At 43.5% G+C, this 14,892-nt stretch overlaps 1 protein-coding gene and 1 long non-coding RNA gene across 2 annotated transcripts in view; one reads left to right on the plus strand and one right to left on the minus strand.

Moving 5' to 3' along the window:
• Positions 1 to 4,038: 4,038 nt before the first annotated feature.
• On the minus strand, positions 4,039 to 6,880 carry LOC142464495 (uncharacterized). Its single transcript, XR_012787670.1, has 2 exons — positions 6,499 to 6,880; positions 4,039 to 5,165 (listed from the first exon to the last, which is right to left on the minus strand). It is a non-coding gene; the product is annotated as an uncharacterized LOC142464495 (long non-coding RNA).
• Positions 6,881 to 14,660: 7,780 nt separating this feature from the next.
• The window catches only part of LOC142464706 (chemerin-like receptor 1), a 117,793-nt gene continuing 117,561 nt past the window's right edge, over positions 14,661 to 14,892 (plus strand). Inside the window, exon 1 of the mRNA XM_075568125.1 lies at positions 14,661 to 14,774. The gene's annotated coding sequence lies outside the window, so the exon portion shown is untranslated. The remainder of the gene's footprint in view (positions 14,775 to 14,892) is intronic.

The raw sequence follows: 14,892 nt of genomic DNA on the forward strand, positions 1-14,892 counted from the left end.
AGGTCTATCCGCGAGTAGGATTTATGGGAGGCAGTTGGCTGTTTGGGAGTCCCATCTGTAGCAGGTCTATCCGCGAGTAGGATTTATGGGGGGCAGTTGGCTGTGTGGGAGTCCCATCAGTAGCAGGTCTATGCATGAGTAGGATTTATGGGGGGCAGTTGGCTGTGTGGGAGTCCCATCTGTAGCAGGTCTATGCGTGAGTAGGATTTATGGGGGGCAGTTGGATGTGTGGGAGTCCCATCAGTAGCAGGTCTATGCGTGAGTAGGATTTATGGGGGGCAATTGGCTGTGTGGGAGTCCCATCTGTAGCAGGCCTATCCGCGAGTAGGATTTATGGGGGGCAGTTGGATGTGTGGGAGTCCCATCAGTAGCAGGTCTATGCGTGAGTAGGATTTATGGGGGGCAGTTGGCTGTGTGGGAGTCCCATCAGTAGCAGGTCTATGTGTGAGTAGGATTTATGGGGGGCAGTTGGCTGTGTGGGAGTCCCATCAGTAGCAGGTCTATGTGTGAGTAGGATTTATGGGGGGCAGTTGGCTCTGTGGGAGTCCCATCAGTAGCAGGTCTATGTGAGTAGGATTTATGGGGGGCAGTTGGCTGTGTGGGAGTCCCATCAGTAGCAGGTCTATCCACGAGTAGGATTTATGGGAGGCAGTTGGCTGTTTGGGAGTCCCATCTGTAGCAGGTCTATCCGCGAGTAGGATTTATGGGAGGCAGTTGGCTGTTTGGGAGTCCCATCTGTAGCAGGCCTATCAGTGAGTAGGATATATGGGGTGCAGAGTAATAGGTGTAGTCTCTGGATGTAGGGTTTAGCATCCTCTGGATATATAATATTTTATTGAACAAATATACAATATATGGTACTGAAATACCACACATCCTGGCAAATACCGGTATAAGAAAAGTAGATACTGTACAAACAATTCTTAATACATTAAAATATATGAACACGATGCACACAGAAGAGGGAAACGTGCACCAAATGTAAGAACATGAATAAGGACATACCGTATGTTGGTATGTCGCTACTGATACGTGTGATTTGACATAATGTACTCTTTCAATTCCATCTTGGCTCATCTTTTAGGCACAGCACATGCTGATAAGGGAGCTGAACTCTGTTCTCATGCAAAGCTATGTATGTAGTAACCCGGTAAGAAAAAGCTGCTAAAAAAAGTGTAGGGGACAAAGTACCGACTTATGGAGCCCCTATCGTGTATATCTTTGTGTCTATCTAGTTAGGGTCTTTGATCCAACCTTTCTCCATCTGCATCAGCTTGTGATTTGGGGAGGTAGATATGAGATTGTAATGAGATGTACAGATGTAGCACAGATGGGTGTGGTCCTGGTACCCGCGTGCAGGCAAATCTCCGCGATGGCAGACTAATGGCAGATCAGGATTAACACAGCGGGGGTCTTTGCTTCTGAATAGGACCCCGGCTGTGTAAATCCTACTGAGCTGCATCAATCTGTAAGAGACCCGCAGTGAGAGTAGATAGAATCGATCCCTCTCTCTGCGCACCTCTAAAAGGAGATCGCGCGGCTTTTATTTTTAATAACCTTATTATTGAAGCAGAGGGTTTCCGGGAACTGAACCGCATTAATTTCAGCCCGGGGGGCCCCCTGCTGCCCAAGTTACAGGCCCCAGTTTGGCGTGCCGGTATCACCTGTATGTTTAAATGTCCCGGTCACGTGACTCGCGAGAATTAAACATACAGGGAAATACCGGCACCTGTAACTTGGGAAGCAGGGGCCCCCGGGGCTAAAATTAATGCGGTTCAGCTTCGGGAGGTTTGTGGCCCCTCCTTCCCAGGGTTTAAGCTCCTCCTTCCCAGGGGTTAAGCTCCTCCTTCCCAGGGTTTAAGCCCCTCCTTCCCAGGGTTTAAGCTCGCCCCTCCCCACTTCCCAAGTCAGCAGGTCCTTTTCATTTTATTGGATATAGATCCAGTGTTGGTCTTTCTCCCTCCTAATAGAGGTAAATGAGAATTTAATCCTAATACAGGTATATTAGTATTTTATCTGGTAGTGTTAGGACCTGTGGCCATGGTCTGCCTTGTCGTGGCTCACAGGCTTACAACGCTTTGGCCAAAGGGTCAAACTAAATAAACCTTTTTCAAGAGAATATATAAGTATATTACTGTGTATTTTTGTCATATTGGATGTAGCATTGGGCTTCTCTGTCACTTGTTGTATACACTTGCCACACTCAATAGCTCTCCTTTTTGACACTTATATACATATATATTTTGTGGGGGCTCAAGGGTTCCCAAAAAGAGCTTGCTGGGGTTCTGTGTGTACTTACATTTGTCCCAGTTGTGCACTGCAGAAACGAGCAATGCATCAAAACACACCTTCTATGTTCTAGACTTGCCTTGGTACACAGTGCCCGAAATATATATATATATAACTCTTTAAAGAGATGTTTCAGTACAGGTTTCCTAGTAACATCTATATACATTCGGAAATGTGGCATTACGGGAGATTTCCTCCGCCAGGAACTCACAGCTGCAATCACGCTGCACTTTGCTGTTTATTACAAAGTCTGCTATATTAGCACCAAGTTGGCTTTGATTTCTGAAGGATAATTGGTGATGTAGAATAGTGAATATGGAGATAACCCGCCAACTGCTACTGCAAATAAAGTCATTGTACAGGATTACTGAAAGACAATCATAACATGAAAGAAATCCTTGTTCTTGTTCTTACTTTTAAACACAGCAGGTAACTCGGCATCAACAGCATCCCGTATTCCTCTTGCAAAGGACTTGGAGAGGTTGGTGTTGTTGTGACTTGAAAGGAAATAATTTAAACTGAAGCATCTCCTCAAGAGTGTATTGAAGATAAATTTGCTGTACACACACACACACACACACACACACACACACACACACACACACACACACACACACACACACACACACACACACACACACACACACACACACACACACACACACACACACGGCCGCCAACAGAAATCATGGGGCCCAGGACAAATGAAAGGAGCAGGCCCACTCACCCATAGCGCACCTACCACGGAAAAAAATTTTTAGCGCACAACTTTTACGTAACTGTTTTCTTCTTATTGTAATACAGACAAAAACATTACAATTTGTTTGCCATATATTCTGGATTTCCAACTATTGGTAAATATTTAGATATGTTTTGTGACAATTTTAAGTGTTTTCTAATTCTACGCCAGGCCACAACCGTGACACTAATAAGAACAATGCTCAGAATATTATTTGTGTTACTCGTGACCTGGGGTAAAGGTGGGATCCTCAGGCAATATGGAACAGCCATCTCTCCTTCCAAGTTAAAATTGGCAAACTGCATTTTCAAACAACCAATCCCTGATGTATCTTGTTAATGCTACTAAGTTAAGTTAAAAATTCCCAACATCTGGAGGATTCAGACCCCATATTCTCTGTCTGTCTGTGCAGTCCGATCATATGCGAGTCATTTCAGAATGATGGCTCTACATAAACATATTTTTACCTTGATTATCCACGGGCAGAGGTTGGAAATTAGGTGACAGCAACCCATTGTAGAAGTTGTATGTGTTGATGAAAGGGGTATGCAGCCCGTAGTTGTTCTACTCCATCATGTAGTTGGAATGAAGGTTCATCTCGTTTTCGGAGTTGGTTGGTCCGTGTTGGTAATGGTATTGGGGCAGGTACTTGGGTGTGGGGCAGGTATTTGGGTGCGGGGCAGGTATTCGGGTGGCAACAGATTGGAGTGATCGGCTCGGAAAGATCTCTTACAATCTTTCTCAATCAAAAGTTGCTATACTCAAACATACTCATCCATGACTTGCGCAATGCGCAGTACCCGACCCTCTTTCCGGGGCGCGCTATTCTAATAAAGCGGTCATTAATGCTTCAGTTGTGTCAAATAGAATTCTTCCAGCCTTTGTTTTTGTAGAATGGGTACTTTGTACCGATAGAGTTGCCCTCTTATCTGTACGGTCTTGAATGGCAGAATAGATCATGTATGCATACATGTAACTGCAGGCCAGTTTAGTAAGTGCCATGTAGAAACTGAGATTAATTAGTTTAATGTGTAGTGATTTGATTAAAGCGTGGTACTACAGGAGCACTTCTGATGAGAAGAATTACAAGGCCATGAAACAAAGAAAGGCAGTGTTTAAAGCGAGACATTTCTACATTGTACAGAACGTCGTATTGAGACACCTGTGGGGTTCCTGTTCTGCAATGACACAGATACTGTAAAATGAGCAGCACGCTATCTGCCGTATGCAATAACAAAAATTCTGAAGCCCTTTTGGAACAGCAGGATACAACCCAAATTCCAGCGTTCGAACAAAAGATGAAAGATTTCTCCGATTCACGAAATGTCGTACGTTAGAATAATTTCAGACTCTATTAAAACCATAATACGGTGCAAATATGATTGTCCAATTGCTAGTCTTGCTGCCAGAAAAACTCATGGACCGTCCAAATTCTTCAATCAATAAATCAAAACATATAGTCCTTCATGGCGCCGGTCTTGGGGTATGCTTGCATATAACATTTGTACAGTAGTTATATAAAAGAAAGAAAACAGTGTAAAATATCAAATATGCAATCGTGCAGTAATGGCTAATAGTGTTGTGCACTCAGATATATAAAGGATACAAATTAAGTATTCTAGTGGGTGCTCACATATCAAATATAAATCTAAAAGCTTATCAGTGATTGTTGATAGTCAAAACAATTATGATAGTGCAGCAAATAAAGTGAATAACATAAGTAATTACGAAGTGCAGATAATAAACCTTACATTGCCTCCAAGTGTTGTGAATGAGACCCAGTGATATAAGTCAGACGGTTTCACGATCTGACTTGACTCATGTCTATACTATGAGCAGTCACAATCTATAGAGAATCAAAGGTTACATTAATCAGAGCACTAGTGGGGGATTATTCAGCGGCCCAGAGCAGTGCAGCTAGGAACCATGCAGGTGTAACTATGCTACCACTGTTATCCCTTGTAACGGATTAGTGACCTAAGGGTTAATCGGTTACAGAAGAAGTTTTTAGTTGATGATGGTGAATAAGTTTTATCGCATCCCTCTGATATCCGTGAGGGTAAAGCAAGGGTTAAAGCAATACTTCTCCTGGTCTTCCTCCTCTGGGTCAGCAGCCTCGGCCAATGGCGTGACGGACCTGAAAATAATGAAATTATAACCAAATACAGTCATACAGAACGTAGGCACATATAAGCACATTGGGAGAGGTTTGGATAGGTATAGTTAGAGTCACCTCTCAATTTCAAGTATGTCCTGGCCAGTAAGTTACGTTAAGTACTTTCAACCTGACTATTTCTAACATGATGAAGAGGCTAGCTAAATTAGATTTATTTACATTAGAAAAGAGGCGTCTAAGAGGTGATATGATAACTATATACAAATATATTCAGGGACAACACAAGGAGCTTTCAAAAGAACTATTCATCCCACGGACAGTACAAAGGACTCGGGGCCATCCCTTAAGGTTGGAGGAAAGGAAATTTCACCAGCAACAAAGGAAAGGGTTCTTTACAGTAAGGGCAGTTACAATGTGGAATTCATTACCCATGGAGACTGTGATGGCAGATACAATAGTTTTGTTCAAAAAAAGGTTGGACATCTTTTTAGATGGGAAAGGTATACAGGGATATACCAAATAAGTATACATGGGAAGGATGTTGATCCAGGGATTAATCCGATTGCCAATTCTTGGAGTCAGGAAGGAATTAATTTTTCCCCTTAATGGGGTTTTTTGTTTGCCTTCCTCTGGATCAATAAGTAAGTATAGATATAGGATAAAGTATCTGTTGTCTAAATTTAGCATAGATTGAACTTGATGGACGTACGTCTTTTTTCAACCTCATCTACTACTGTATGTAACTATGTAACTATGATGGCAATGGCAAACATCAGAAGCTTGGAAGGCATTTAGACAGGAAGGTGATTTGAGGGACGCAGGTAAATAGCTGAAGCAGTGGGGTGATCGTTAGCAGGAGGAAGAGCAAGAAGAATCTTCAGTTAACCGTAAGACTCCAAGCAGGTCGCTGAGGTTGCATCACAGGCGGGAAGTGCTGGGGACAGTGGGTGTTTAGATACCTATTCATAAGTTGATAAATGAGGTTTGACATTAACTCTTTGAGATACTGAGGCTCTTTAACTGTTGATTAAACTAGTGTTATTGTGATTAGTGAGCAGTTATATGATTCTCAAATAGGCAACGGATAACTCTATACTGATTGCTACCTTACTGCAATGTGCAAGGCATGGTCTATAATGTTTTCTAATCCTATGATGGCCGACATCTAAGCATGTCCCATTCGTTATTCAGCGAATTACTGAACACCTGTATGTGTGACTGCACTTAGAATAATGCAGTAACCTTTGTTCTGATCTTCTAGGTTGTGTATAAAGTAACATGTATACGTGAGATTGAAATATAGTGTATAATATATATATATATATATATATATATACACTGTATTTTCACTTACCATGTCTTTCCAGATCTTCAGTGTCCACAAGGCCAGGCAGTCCCATTAAATTGGCGGTGGGAATAACCTCGCTCAGGCGCTATTCAGTAGCGGTCAGATAAAGGGGAGCAGGTGGTCTTCCTGGCATGGGCAGCTTGGTCAGACAGCTTGCGCTTGCTCTCTGCCCTGAGCTTCTCCACCGTGTCCATGGTGCGGACAGTGTTCCCCAGAGCATTGGTAATCTGTGACAGTGCAGGTCACACAGAATTTCCCGTTGACTTGCGTGGGAGTTTTCATGCGATAGTGTCCCAACCATCTCCAACGCTGTTTAATAAACAGACCCCGTGGACTTCTGTGTTTTTTTTCTCTTATTATTGCCCTTCTGAGAAGTTTGGGATCTTGACCTACTGTATGTTTCGTTGGAAAAGAAACAAAACAAAAAAACTGCTTTGCTAGATGCAATGACCGCAATGGATGCAGAAGTGGTTTTATACTTTTGTCAGCTTTTGTAGTTTCACAATTAGAGACGGCTATTTGTAAAAGAAAATATCCCATTTGCAGTAATGGTAAATATATCGCCTGTACCAGGGAAGTGTGTCTGATGACCAAGGGGAATTAATGCTTACTGAGCAAACATGGGCGATATATTAATGCGGGGTACGCATTAAACGGCGAAAGTGTTGAAGCCAATAGGAGTTTCCATGCAATACTCTAGTGCCCAAGTCATCAATATCTCAGTTAAATGAATAATGCACAATGTCTGTAATGTCTGTAATGTCTGTAATGTCTGTAATGTCTGTAATGTCTGTAATGTCTGTAATGTTTGTAATGTTTGTAATGTCTGTAATGTTTGTAATGTTTGTAATGTCTGTAATGTTTGCTGGTGCAATTCCGAAGCAGAAAACTGATCAGAGTTTTTTTTATTCCCACTTAACGCACATGGATATTAGTTATTAGTTTATTTTTTACACACACGTGCGCGCACACACACACACACACACACACACACACACACACACACACACACACACACACACACACACACACACACACACACACACACACACACACACACACACACACACACACCTGTTTCCCCCCCCCTAGAATTGCAGCCAATTTAGGGCTCTATTTACTAAGCAGTGCTACACCGTCCATAAGACACCTTCCAGAACAGCTTCAGAAATATGGTCTTTTCCCATTCAAGCTATAAAGGTGTCTTCCAGCTTTGGAGGTATCTCATGCAGTAGCACCACTTAGTAAATATCGCCCTTTGTTTAAATCGCCTATGGGCTTTATGGGGGGTCATTTATCAAAGTACTTCAAATCTGGGACAAACCAGCACAATAATACGGTGCCAGATTCACCAAATTTGAATTTGGCAAATCTTTTTTGCAGACAGGAGACTTTAATAAATGACAACACCCCCCTCCCCCTCCCAATATCTCAAACTACCCCCCCCCCCCCCCCAAATCTCAAACTCCCCCCCCGCCCCCCAAATCTCAAACTACAACTGGTGCAATATAAATGGGATTTTTCCTGTAAAACATCTTGTGCATAATGACACCATTGTTGCAGTGTTAAAGCATGGTCTGGATGGATGGAAACAGAACATAATCTCCCTCCTGTTTAAATTCGTAATAAGAACACACCTTGAACATGAAATATAGTTCGGCACCTTACTATGTCCAGAATGTACACATCTTTATATAGCGCCATATATGTACGCAGCGCATCACAGCAGTAATACACGCGGCATAATAATACAACACAGAATGGGAATAAGAGCCTGATACAAAGTAACATTTAGAAAAGCAGTCCCTGCCCTGAAGAGCTTACAATCTAAGTGGTACCATGACAAGACATCATGGAGCTGATTAAATTGCAGAGGACAGTCAAGAAATTAATATAGGGGATGAAAAGTTGCGGGAGGGCTGGAGGGGGGGGGGGGAGGGGTGTGCGGGAGGGGTAATTTTGCCAGCAGCAAAGAAAGTTTTTTTTTAATGAGGTCAGAATGTGGTATTTATTATAGAAACCGATAATGGCAGATACAGTAGATATACTTTTTTACATAATTTTTAGTTGGAAATGTATACAGGGGTACACAAATCCACTAATCATTTTAAAACGTAATTGGCAAATGTCTCATTGTAAGTTTTATTTTATTGTTTGCCGTTTCTATTGCTGAAATACAGAGCCCAGAAAATATGAGTTCCATAGATGGATTAATATGGCCATCCGGAGACCGTAAAAGGCAAGCAATAAATACATTAATGACGTCTTCATTTTCACCAATATTCCAGAGGTTAAATAAAAAAAAATGCCTGGGGAAGATTATTGCATAATAATAAGAACTTCATTCTAAATACAAACAAAACATTATTATCTGTTGCCTGAAACCAAGTTACACAGAAACTGCCGTCCTTGTAGTGGTTGAAGAAAGAAAAACATTGCTAATGTGTTAATTATGCACTAGAAATGCCACAGTATTAAACTCTGTCTATAGTTCCAGTTTAATTACATCCTCCCAGCCTTGTGATGGAATTGCCACCTTGTAATCATCACTCTCCCCTGCATTGTTGGTTGTTGGATCTAATACAATTATGGTTCTTACAAAACAAGGCAGAGTGACGAGAGCTCGGGATTATTCCGTTACTTGTAAACTCGTGGGAAATAGATCTTAATAATGACACAATCGTATTTCTTCACCACATTTTGTTTGCATGTTGGGACAGTATAATGTTGCTCGTCTCCGACAGGGAGCGGAGGTAGGGGTATATGATCACCGACCAGAGCCAAGGGACAGAGTCCTGTTAGAGTAGTCGTAGTCGGGATGCGGGCAGAGGTCAAGGCAGGGGGCAAAGGTCCATGGTGGGAGTCACAGGCTTGGGTCAGCAACAGGGAATCCAGGGGAACAGGGCCCAGGAACTAAGGCACTCATGGGGTCCAGGAACATATGAGATAGAATACCATGCTCGGGCTGGGAGTAACTGACAGCTATTTAATGCCCAGAAGAGGTGCAGCCAATTACCAAGTTCCAATGTAGCTAGGTGGTTGAATTGAGTCAGGAAGATTTGGCCCCGGAGGGACACGAGCCCCCCTACCTCAGCGGGATCCATGTATGGCCCGAGCATTATATAATGTTGCTCGTCTCTGACAGGAAGTGGACCTGCATGGCTAAGGTAGGGGTACATGAACACAGACCAGAGCCAGGGGACAGAGGTCCTGTTAGAGTTGTCGTAATTAGGATGCAGTTAGAGGTCAAGGCAGGCGGCAAAGATGCAAGGTAGGGGTTACAGGTTGGGGTCAAGGCAGGCGGCAGAGGGGCACAGTGGGGGTACAGGCTGGGATCGGCAATAGGGAATTGGAACTCAGGCTCTGGATCTCCGGGTCTGGATCTCCGGCTCTGGAACTCCGGCCCTGGATCTCCGGCTCTGGATCTCCAGCTCTGGATCTCCGGCTCTGGAACTCAGTCCCGATATGAAAACATTCCAAAACACTGAAGGAAAGTTCTTTGAACTTCATTTAAAAAAAGGCTTATGCAATATTTATACCCTAAAAATTGTTTTGATAAAAAATATATGCAAGAATACAATTATTGATAGAGTATGTTCATATAATGAAACATTAGTGATATTGATATATATATATATACTCGTCTCCCCTGCTGAAATCCCTCTCCTGGCTTCCTATCAAATCCCGCATCTCACACTCAATTCTCCTCCTCACTTTTAAAGCTTTACATTCTTCTGCTCCTCCTTACATCTCAGCCCTAATTTCTCGCTATGCACCATCCCGACTCTTGCGTTCTGCTCAAGGATGTCTTCTCTCTACCCCTTTTGTATCTAAAGCCTCTCTCGCCTTAAACCTTTCTCACTGACTGCCCCACACCTGGAATGCCCTTCCCCTCAATAACCGACTAGCACCCTCTCTATCCACCTTTAAGACCCACCTTGAAACACACTTGCTTAAGGAACATATGAGTAGCTCCATGGCTGATAATTTACACCTCATACATAAAGCTTGGCCCCCTGCAGTTGCACTTACCAGAACACCCTCCTACTGTCTCTGTACGTTCTTCCTACCTACCAATTAGATTGTAAGCTCCTCGGAGCAGGAACTCCTTTTCCTAAATGCTACATTTATGTCTGAAGCACTTATTCCCATTTTGTGTTATTTGTATTATTTATTATTTATATGATTGGCACATGTACTACTGCTGTAAAGCGCTATGTACATTAATGGCGCTATATAAATAAAGACATACACATACATACATATACATATATACACATACATACGTACATACACACATACATACATAATACAGACGTAGCCCCACTTACCTTCCTCTAAGCCAGGATTTATCAGGAGCAAGGTCTTGAGATCCCATAGTTTGGACTCTCTGAAAAAGGAGCATATAAAAAAAGGTTGATAATACAGAATGCATATTATTTCTTGTCAGGTTACAAAAAATTTACTCCAAGATTATCATGGAAAAGTACTTTAACCTTTTACCATCTCTTATATTTACTGCGAAGTCTCCTGGAAAAAACAACAACTTTGTTTTAATATAACGTAGTATTTGTTTTTAATTGTAATTTGAAGCTCTCCTTGTCCTCACACATACCGTCTGACAACAAACTGAAGATCTAAATATTGTAGAACTAAAAACGTATTTCTAATGTCATACAAATGCTGCATGAATGATACAGCTTTCAACTGAGCTTTGCAAATACATCTGTCTAAATGTTTATCTTCGACTAAAAAATTGCATTGTTTGCCTAGAGTCTCAAGTGCTATATATATCCCTCAAATCAATCTTCCAACCAACCTCTCTCTCGCTCTCTTTGCCTCTCTCTCGCTCTCTTTGCCTCTCTCGCTCTCTTTGCCTGCCTCTCTCGCTCTCTTTGCCTGCCTCTCTCGCTCTCTTTGCCTGCCTCTCTCGCTCTCTTTGCCTGCCTCTCTCGCTCTCTTTGCCTGCCTCTCTCTCTCTCGCTCTCTTTGCCGGCCTCTCTCGCTCTCTCTCTGCCTGCCTCTCTCTCGCTCCCTCTCTCTCTCTCTTTGCCTGCCTCTCTCTCGCTCTCTTTGCTGCCTCTCTCTCTCGCTCTCTTTGCCTGCCTCTCTCTCTCACTCTCTTTGCCTGCCTCTCTCTCTCGCTCTCTTTGCCTCTCTCTCTCTCTTTGCCGGCCTCTCTCTCTCTCTCTGCCTGCCTCTCTCGCGCTGTCTGAATCTGTCTTCTCCCTGCACAGCTCTTACAGGCAATCTCCCTGCACAGAGAGAGCTACATCTCCATACATAGCTCTTACAGACAATCTCCCTGCACGGAGAGAGCTACATCTCCATACATAGCTCTTACAGGCGATCTCCCTGCACAGAGAGAGCTGCATCTACTTGCACAGCTCTTACAGGCAATCTCCCTGCACAGCGAGAAACTGCATCTCCCTGCACAGCTCTTACAGGCGATCTCCCTGTGCAGAGAGAAGCTGCATCTCCCTGCTCAGAGAGAAACTGCATTTCCCTGCACAGAGAGAAGCTGCATCTCCCTGCACAGCTCTTACAGACGATCTCCCTGCACGTAGAGAAGCTGCATCTCCCTGCACAGCTCTTACAGGCGATTGCACTGTTTTTACTTAAATTTTATTACATAGGATGGAAGCAGGGAGTCTCTGGAGCCGGTATTAATGCGTGTCAGCTCCAGAGACACCTGGCTTCAATCCGATGGCGAGATCAGAAGCTGCGTGTCGTCGCCGCCGCCGCCGCAATGTGAATCTCGGAGCTACCTAACTATCTCGATCTGTCATAAAATGCGAGTTTGAGCATTTCGCGAGTTACCGCTCGGTTTAACTGAGCGGGAGTGCGGCCGATCGAGAAGACGCAGTTTGCGAGCGATTTTGGCTATCGGAGCTTTCTGAATAGCTACGTATGCAAACTCGCTTGAAAAGTGCTCAAAACGGTTAGTCACTTGTCGAAGCTAACGGAATAGCCCCGTTGTCTGAATGCCTGGCGAGTCCTCTGTAAATTCTGACAGTCGCAGCCTTTTCCGCGACTAAACATGGCGTTAGAGACGGAGTTATTGGTGGTGCACATATGTAAATGACGAGTTTAAAAAAATTGCAAAATAATTTTTTTGTGGTGGCATCATAGACTAATGCAAGTAGATAAGTACAGCCGCCCGGGACCCTCGGGAGGGGGGGAGGGAGTCGTGCTGAAGGGAGTTGGGACACTCACTTTGGAGTCTTGATGAACTCCCCAAGCGGTTGCAGAGACCCCCACACTCTTCCCCACAGCAATGAAACGGATTCCAGGGGGTGAGATCGGGGCCTCTGTAACAGAGCAGCCCTCCATGACGCTGCGTCACATTGGCGACACAGCATCATATGGCGACGCCTTGCCATGGCCACGCGCCGACACGTGACTTAGCTACGTCATGAAGTCACGCCGGGGGCCCCATAAGACGTAGTTATGCCACTTTACCTCTCGAAAGGCAGTGGGCGTTGTGCGGTTTCGCACAACCCCATTTGGGGCAACATGTTTATGGATCGATACTCTGCCAAGGAGAAGCAAATGTCCTATTTCTAATCTAACTATCATTTCCTCGCAGCTGTGCTGCTCTCATTCCTTGCACAGGTTTCTATTATTGCATCAGGATCCGTTACTGCACATCTGGGAAATCTCTTTCTACGAATTAGCCGTTTCTCACTTAGGATTGTCTACGTTGTGGAAATCAGCAGTTTGTAGAGGGAGTTTATTTAAAAAAACAATAATCTAAAATTAAAGAAGTGTCCATTTTTTTGGAGTAATGTCTAGCTAGTTAATATGGAAATAGGTGGGAATTTGGAATGTTCTACCTTTCCTTTAACTGCACAAGTTATGGCATATTTATTATAATCTATCACATCCTTAACAAGAACGATGCCCCTTTTCTCTGTAGGAGAAACCCATATGGCCATTTAGCCATGGAAGAAAGTTAGTATTATTACAAATACTGTAGGTATTTAGTCAAGCTTGGGTTTCCTTTTAACTTTTATTCCTCTCCGCTTTAGGCGTATCGTTAAACAGGACGTTTTTCTTTCAGGTGCTGGATTTGTGGGCAAAACAGAAATGGTATCGTAGGCGCCAACTCTTCTTCTGTAATGTCGGGAGCCACTAAAACGCTCATTCTCTTTTGCAGTTTGTGACTTGGTGAATCAGAACTAGTTAAATACCTGAGTTATTATTATGCATCATTCTGATGTTTACAAATGGACATCTCTGCTTTTGCCGTCCATGGCTCAGATGTACGAAGCTCCATTAAATCAGGGCAAATAACGTTAGTGACGGATGTAATTTCCCCCGAGTTTAACTCACATCCACTGAGCTAATTATATGCAAAAACAGCAGCTGTTCTTTAACTCCTTAGCACTGGGCTAACCTCAGGATAAATTAGCACTGCCTTCCCTTAGCTTCAAATAACCCAACGTTAACTCATGTGCTACCTAACGATGGCGCGACCGCACTCCTGAGCCTGAAACACACATGTCGCCAGACTTACTGTCCCCGCGTCGCAAACGAAGAAGTCTGCGCTGCCTGGGACAGTGTCTGCCGTGATCCGGATAGAGAGAGAGACCTCTGTTAAAGTGCCAATTGCTATATACTGTATCTATTAACTTATATTATTAATTTATATATATATATATATAGCAATGGGACTCTCTCCCCTTTCCCTTCCCCTCCCCCTATCATTCCCTCTCCCCCTCTTCCTATCTCTCCCCCATTACTCTCCCTCTTTCTCTCCAGCAAACCCCATATTTCAGGGTCTGGAGGGAGATAAAGGTGGTGTTAGGAATGACCTTAAATAACATTATTTCCCTGCGTTACCATGAACGGCCTTCAGTGGATACGCCATGTTAGCGGGAACGCCTCTCTTGCGTACGATCAGCAATCATTATTGAAGGAGCAGCACTGGTTAATCTTTAGGTTATTTGCTATAGGGGAGCGGAGTTATGCTTAACATGACGTTATACACTATGGCCGGATGTTAGGTTACCTGTGCCCATGTGTGTTACTAAGGATGCCATTCTGATACAGTTCTCCAGATAGCGACGAGAAGCACAGCAGGCAGAGAGAGGGGGCTGGCCAGGCAAACAGGAGACTTTTAGAAAAAGCAAAGTTCTCTCCCAAGGGGTAAAGGCTTTCGATATCCTCTGCTTAGCGCGCACATGTGTATCAGCGTGCTGTCTGTCTCACTCACACTCAGCAGGAGAAATACCGAAGAATAATTGAGGTCACTTAATCTGCCACAAGCATCAATAAAGGTATTTGGACCTTTCTCGCCCTTTAATATTACATTGTATTGTATTGTATTGTTTTTTTTTTTTACATCTTATCAAATTTGTATCTCTTCGGACCCCGGGGCTTTTAATGAACTAATTG

Source organism: Ascaphus truei, chromosome 13 (assembly GCF_040206685.1).
Source record: "Ascaphus truei isolate aAscTru1 chromosome 13, aAscTru1.hap1, whole genome shotgun sequence".
Taxonomy (NCBI): Eukaryota; Metazoa; Chordata; class Amphibia; order Anura; family Ascaphidae; genus Ascaphus; species Ascaphus truei.